This window comes from Schistocerca serialis, chromosome 1, assembly GCF_023864345.2.
Source record: "Schistocerca serialis cubense isolate TAMUIC-IGC-003099 chromosome 1, iqSchSeri2.2, whole genome shotgun sequence".
Taxonomy (NCBI): Eukaryota; Metazoa; Arthropoda; class Insecta; order Orthoptera; family Acrididae; genus Schistocerca; species Schistocerca serialis.
This window is the reverse complement of record NC_064638.1, coordinates 146,583,773-146,591,505: the sequence shown is the minus strand read 5'-3', so window position 1 is coordinate 146,591,505 and position 7,733 is coordinate 146,583,773.

The following is a 7,733-nucleotide window of genomic DNA, read 5'->3' as shown; positions in this document are numbered from 1 at the left end:
TTTTGTGTTAAAATGACTTAACAGTAAGAACACTGAGTTGATATCAGGCATGATAGCTGGAGGCGCCAAAATCGGTCATTCTGTCTGAGAGAATTTACAGAGGAGCCACGTGCTCAGATACTCTGTTACTGACGACATGGTCAAATGGAAATATCAGGGTCACAATAAAGCCAACCATTGCTCTGTTGCTTCCAAGAAACGTGTTCATACAGAAGGCAGAATTCTTCAGTGCACTGTTCTCTCGTTAAGAATGTTTCTCGATTACTGAAAAGGATTTCCGCCTATATGCACATCAGTGACAAAAAGATCCGCCTTCAGGGGATGGAACGTGGTTTTCAAGGTGCAGGCGTAAGTCATTGTCATTCGTGTTACCTGCCCTAGAGGAGGGTTTACTATATCTCCTGGCAACGACTATTATTAAAAAGGCCCTTTCATGTTACATCACGATTCGGCACCCTAATAACTGTTCAGTACACTGTGAGACGCATAAATATTAATATATTAGTTGAAGGCAAGCAGTTCAGTACTGCCACTCTTGCTAAAATATATACAAATAAAAGCCTCAACCCAAAAATTACCAGCTTTGAAAATAGAAATGGAATATACGACATTGTTTCCATACACTCACTAACCAAATCTTACAAGCATTATAAAAAAAATGAAATAATATTCATAGGAACGTTGAATTATCGGACCAGTTACATAAATGTTTCATAAATCGCTTGCTTTCTTGTAACCAGAAAACTGTGGCACAAACCTGTAGCAATTGTGTGCCTCTGGAACTGAAAATGATTTTATACACAGTCTTGTACAGTAAGCTACACGCTATCGCACTTTCAGTTGCTTGTTAGCATCCATTCTTTCATATTTGCCTAGCATGATAACAAGAAATTGAAGACGAGCTATAGGAGAAACAATCACGCTGAGACGTTGCTGAATGTGAAGTATGCACTCTTCGTTTCACTGGTAATCGTTTTCGGCCTGGGACAAAAAATGGTTCAAATGGCTCTGAGCACTATGGGACTCAACTTCTGAGGTCATCAGTCCCCTAGAACTTAGAACTACTTAAACCTAACTAACCTAAGGACATCACACACATCCATGCCCGAGGCAGGATTCGAACCTGCGACCGTAGCGGTCACGCGGCTCCAGTCTGTAGCGCCTAGAACCGCTCGGCGACTAGGCCGGCGGCCGGGGACACCTGCCGATCATGAAGTCATTGTTGAAATAAAGAAAAAGAATTTGCTTTATCAAAATATGACTTGGGAAAGGAAGGCATATTAGCACTGACATAAGACAGACATTTCTGAATCCCAAAGATTTGTAATTGTATTTAATTATAAAACTGTCTTGGTGTTGCGATAGGCCCCTAGCTCGGACCTTTTTGTATTAACATGGCTGCCCATTGTCGTGACTTAATCTATTTTTTTAATAAGCTTCGAAGGGAATGTTGTAACTTATCAAATAATCTGAACGATAACAGAGTTAATAAAATCAGTCCTGTTCCCTCTCATAACGCATAGATCGTAATTATTCACCATCCAAAAGGATTACTAATCGCAATATCTGTCAATTATACGCGACGGTACTCGTTATTAACACAGTTCTCCATGTTACTGTTTATTGCTCAATAATCCATTACCTCCTTACCGGTCAACATAAGCGGCGCCCTCTGTTCATAAGCTTACAACACGACTTAGTACTTTACGGCCAGGCCAACTCATTGACTTCCAACCCATTGTGTCTTCCCCACTGTCATCTCTTATACTCTTCTGTACTGACTCACTAAAAATGATATATCTAAATAAACAATTCTGTGCATCCACACACAAGTGCAGCTTTTTTATATTTATTTTATGATAAACGTAGTATCAACATACTTTGCTAAGCAGCATTACCAAATGTTTCTGTAGTATTGCTATAAGGTATATCTAAAACAAATACAGGTAATTAAAGTTGCGTTCCTGCTCAGTCACGAATTAATTTTGACGCATGGTTTTTCTCCACAGTGTATAGTACAGTCCAGCTCCACCAGGACCCTGCAGTTATCTCTGGCTGCAACCTAAAGAACCTATCAGTGCATTCACCACAGATTGTGTGTCTTCCAACATGCGCACCCCACCTGTCCCTCCCCCGAGCTCAAGCTCCGCAGCCGCAAGCTTTAGATGCCACACAGCTACTGCAGATGGGTCAGTTCCAGATACAGCAGATTTCTGCGCTACTCAACACGGTGCTGAGCGCCCGACGGAACAACTACCGCCTACTTTGTCTAAACACATCACAGTCCATTAATATTGTGCACATATCGTTCGGAGGCAACTGTTGGATCTCTGTCGAGCTCGAACTACGATAGTCTTAACTTTGCCCACCCACAAACAAGAAAGAATCAGTACTGCCACCCGAATTTAGTTCATAACGACATACGTCACTGCAGCTGTGCATAGTTTTATTTCCTTACTTTTTCAATTTACAGTTTGTTTTCTACAATAATACTTTATATATTGCGAATGTAGGATGAAGCCATCTGAACTGATGTTCATCATAGATCATCGTTATATCTTCTATACGAAAAACAAAGCTTGGCGCTGCTGACAACAAAAGTAAACGTCGCCGTAAAACAAAGGCATTGACTCAAACACAAGAGGGTCGGTAATGCACAGAAACTTATTATTTCTGCACTTCAGGAAGACTCTGACGGCAGTGGCTTATGCGCTGTCAATCAAAATACACGAACAGGTGTTACCTGCTTTCTTATTTTTACCAACGTTAACTAGCATCGAACCTTGGTTTAAGGCGTGTACAACTATGCGACCAGGAACGATATGTAGAATTAACAATCGCTGAAATGTTATGAGCCTGTTACTGACTCGTTAGAGCCCAAGGAACACTGTGTCGCCTGCCAGTTAAAGTTGATAGCAACCAGAAGTATTCTAAGACAATCAACACATTTCGTCTTCTGTCGATTCAATAGTTCCCATCGTCTCAGCGAGAGTCTGTTTGGAGACGCGAGTAGTGCTGGGTAAGCTGCGAGCTGCAGCCAGTTGAGTGAAGGGCAACATACTTCCTTGCATGTACTATAACGATGCTTGCAAAGAATGTGGCATACTTCCAGTAACAACGAATGGAAAAAAAATACAATTAAATTGGGAACTTTCGACGGGGACCACTATGTAGGATGTCATCAGAAAATAAAGAAACTGGTGCTTCACCGGGCGGAGCGTGGAATGTTGTGGTCTTTAGCTGAAGGCTGGTTTGGTGCAGCTCTCCACGCTATTCCATCATGCGCAAGCCTCTTAATTAATGTAGTTCTTATGTCGCATTTTTTTGAGTGTTTAATAATTTTTCTTGGGCTACCTGCCAGTTTAGTTCCATCCCATCTAACAATTAGCTTTGAAATTTGAGCTCGGTAGGATAAGAGGAAGATGTCCTTCAAAATCTGAGACTTCAGGACAACAGAATACCGTCAACTTCTCAAAATATTTCTTCTTTATGACTCATTAGTGTAGGAACATTGTTTATTTTGTAAGATGGCAAGAACTATGCCCCTTACATGAAGTCATTAAAGATCACCTTACTCACGTTGAGCAAACAGCAGGGCTGAACAAAAATGATGGACAAGGCACAATGCATCATGTAGAGGGTATAGTATGGACGTATTGGAATATTTTATGTTGGTTGAAGGTTTTAAAGTAATTCACACGACATGAAAAACTTGTGGAAACGTGACGATTTACTGGACGCTAGTTTATCCCAGGGAAGTATACAGAGTTGACCATGGCCGGCCAGGGAGCGGCAAACGGAAGCGACAATAGGCAGCTTAGGGTGGTTCAATCTCTGAGAAAGCGGTAACGGGGCGTGGCCTCCAGCTGCCTCAATATGAGTGACAGTGAGTGGGTGGTTGACCCCATGCTGGTATACCGGGAAGCAGACAGAGAACTTGTACTCCAAAATATACGTGTTCGTCGCTATAGCAACTTCACGCTGATTTCACAGTCCAAAGTAAATCAGGTGAAGAGTGACAAAATGAAATACGCCAGCCTCCGATGGGAACATAGGACCAAGGAATTTGAAGTACTCTCCTGGGAGTCAGAATTCTGGAAAAATTGGTGTTTGTGCAGGCGCTAACCTTGATGGGTGGCCTGGGAGGAGCTAAATAGCAGAAGTTGAGAGGAAGGGAAATTTTGTGGGAATTTGTTCACTTCCCAGAGAAGGCGTTGGTCGGTGCTGGGAAGCGACACATAATTAACGCGACTTGCGCTGCAATTGGCGCAAGTGATTTTGCTGGAGGGGAAACCGAGGCAAAGAAAGACTGGAAGAAGTCCCCATAGAGGTCTTCCGTTCCGAGCTCGCCTAGAGTGCGGGCGTGGCATTCTTCACTCAGCTTTCCTGAAAAAGAGTGAGCATCTGTGCAGTTTAGGACTTAGTAAATGGAACGATTGAGCTTGGAGACAGGAAATTTTGTTCGGCTATGTACTGAGCAAGATAGCTAGGAGTGAATAGACGAGCGCAGTCTTGCAGCACCATGAGTTTGGCCGATGTCCGCACAACGACACTGCTCCGCCACGCTGTATTAGGTGATATTGCGCCTGCTCCGGCCACTGATTAATTTGTTGGATCACGTCGGCAAGGATTCCTCGAGGGTTTCATGGCCCATGTATTGTAGAATTATTCTTGCACTTCGCGTTACGCCTGGGTCAGTCGATAGGAATTACTTTTGAGTTATCATGCTTTACTCTACGCAAATGCAATTTATTACCACTGCCTGATAGGAGAATCTTGTAATATGATGATTCACGGTCGGGAGTTAAAATAAATTTGTGCTAATCGACTGCCTGTTTTCAATCAAGTAGTTGAAATCCCAAGTCACTTTCTTAATTAATTTTATGTTCAACATTTGCATCTGGTGTTCAATAGCTGAATGTAACACCAATGTTCACCCGTTTTTCATTAAAAGTGATCAATTCTGAATCAATTAATGTCAACACTGCCACCACAGTTCAATCAGGAGTCACAGGGCCTTATTACGTTTTTTTGCGTTATCCGATATTGCGACAGTTTTGCACTCTCTGTTGATCTGTTAGTCAATTAGGTGGGGCGAACACACGCCAAAACCAGATAAGTGACGGGTGGGGTGTTACATATGGCTGACGCATGCCAGGATACGATACTTCGGGATTTGCTAGGAAGTAGTCTTGAAAAAGGAAATTTTTCCACGTGATCCATTGCTTAGCAATTTTTAATTGAAAAACGGGTAGCATTAGTTACTATAAGTTACATTGTCTTATTCATGTGCTGTCCTTTCAAATTGACATAAATAGGTGCCTGTGCATTGTATTTGTGATTTGTTGGAGCTGAGCACACAGAACACAATCATTGGTACTAGCCTTTTTTGGGGGAATGCTTCATGAAATGTTTGTCGTGTCACTGCTCACGCCCAGTGTATCAATTTGTGCTCTCATATATGTTTTGCGTTATCTAATTATTGAGAATAAGGGGTACCTGGGTTTTGAGTTTTCGTGTAACATAAAAGTGCAAATGATAACGAGGAGAAAAGCTTAGACAACGGTAGAATATAATCAGACTGTTAATCGGAAGAACATGGGCGATAGTAGGGAAAGCTCTACCGATGAGCGTGACGAACGCGAGTTGCAACTTCCTGAAACTGCGTCTCCCGACTAGTTTAGTCCGCTGAATAGCAAGGACGCTGATTCAGGCAGTGATACTGAGGGCTCGGGGGACGCAGGGAGTACAGGATTTGTGGTGTCACCGCCAGACACCACACTTGCTAGGTGGTAGCTTAAATCGGCCGCGGTCCATTTAGTACCGAAATTTTTCCGAGCGTGCAATGTTCCCCACGCATTGCGTGATGAGGTCGCAAGAACATTGAACGATTTAGACTCACAAGGTGTGAGTGAATGTGCGCAATGCCTCTTCCATTTCAGCTCCGCTTCATCGCTTACGCCGTACAGGTGTTCCGTTTCTCTGGACGACGGAATGCGAACGCGCTGTTCGCCAGTTGAAATCGGCGTTGCTTTCTAATACTTGCCTTACGCCATTCGATCCCCAGAAACCCCTTTTGTTGATGGTCGATGCATCGGATTTCGGGATCGGTGCTGTGCTTGCGCACAAAGTTGGCTCGCATGATCGCCCTATGGCCTTTGCGTCAAAATTGCTCTCGTCTGCGCAAAGAAATTATTCCCAGATAGAGAGAGAAGCTTTGGCTCTCGTGTTTGGTGTTACTAAGTTCCATGATTTCTTGTATGGTCGTCACTTTACCATCATCACAGACCACAAACCTTTGACGTCGCTTTTCCATCCGAACAAGCCTGTACCTCCGCATACAGCGCAGAAATTCATTCGCTGGTCTATTTTCCTCTCGCAGTACCGCTACGATATCGTGTATCGGTCCACTGCTAAGCACGGAAACGCCGATGCGTTGTCCCGTTTGCCTGTTGCTGAGAATAAAGCATTCGATTCTTCCGAACTTGCTTGCATGTTCATTGATGCGCAAACCGATGAAGTGGTCGAATCGTTTCCGATTGATTTTCGTCTTGTAGCTACAGCCACAGCTGCTGACCCTGTCCTTGCTACCGTTCTGCGTTTTGTTGCTACGCAATGGCCTTTGTCAAAGTCTCGGATCGAGGATCCGTTGGTTCGCCGATTTTTTGCTCATAAGGAGAGACTTTTTGTTCGACGTGGTGTTTTGTTGTTGCGTTCTGATAATGATCAGTCCAGAGTCGTGGTCCCACGTTCGTTACAATCCTCTGTTTTACGGCTTCTTCACCAAGGACGTTGGGGTATAGTGCGAACGAAACAACTTGCTCGTCAGCACTGTACTTGGTTCGGAATCGATGCTGCGATTACGAATATGTGTTCTTCTTGCATGGCGTGTGCCGAACAACAATCCGCACCGCCGCGGAAAGTCTTTGCATGGCCAAAAGCCACTTCCCCTTGGCAACGCTTGCACATCGATTTTGCTGGTCCATTCTGGAATGCTCGATGGTTGGTTCTGGTCGATGCCTTCAGTAATTTTCCTTTTGTTGTCCGGATGTATTCCACGACGTCAACTGCCACCATCCAAGCGTTGTCTGCTATCTTTTGCATTGAAGGTCTTCCGCAGACTATTGTTTCTGACACTGGCCCACAATTCATGTCCGCAGAATTTCAGTCATTCTGCTGCGCCAATGGTATTCAACATCTGACATCGGCGCCGTTTTCGCCTCAGTCAAACGGTGCCGCTGAACGATTGGTCCGGACTTTCAAGTCACAGATGTTGAAGTTGAAAGAGTCGCATTCTCGGGAGGACGCCTTGTTGCTCTTTTTGTCTTCATATCGCTCTCAGCCCCGAGATGGTCGCTCGCCGGCTGAGTTGCTCCACGGTCGTCCTCATCGAACCTTGATGTCTTTGCTGCACCCGCTGCATCAGGTTCCTGTGCAGCGGCAGACTCCTGCTTTTGCTCCAGGCGACGTTGTATTCTATCGCAACTATCGCGGTTCACGGCGTTGGCTCGCAGGGCGCATTCTTCGCTGCCACGGCCGCGCGAGGTATTCGGTTTTGGGGGCCTCTGGTGAGGTGCGTCGGCATCTCAATCAGCTGCGCCTCTGTCGTCGCACGGGTTCTGCCGCTCCCCGTCTGCTTTCAGCGACGGTGCCGTCCGGTCAGCGCCCTGGGGACCCATCTACTGGCTCGCCTCATCCCCAGGTGTTACCGACGATGCCTTCCATTTTGCCCC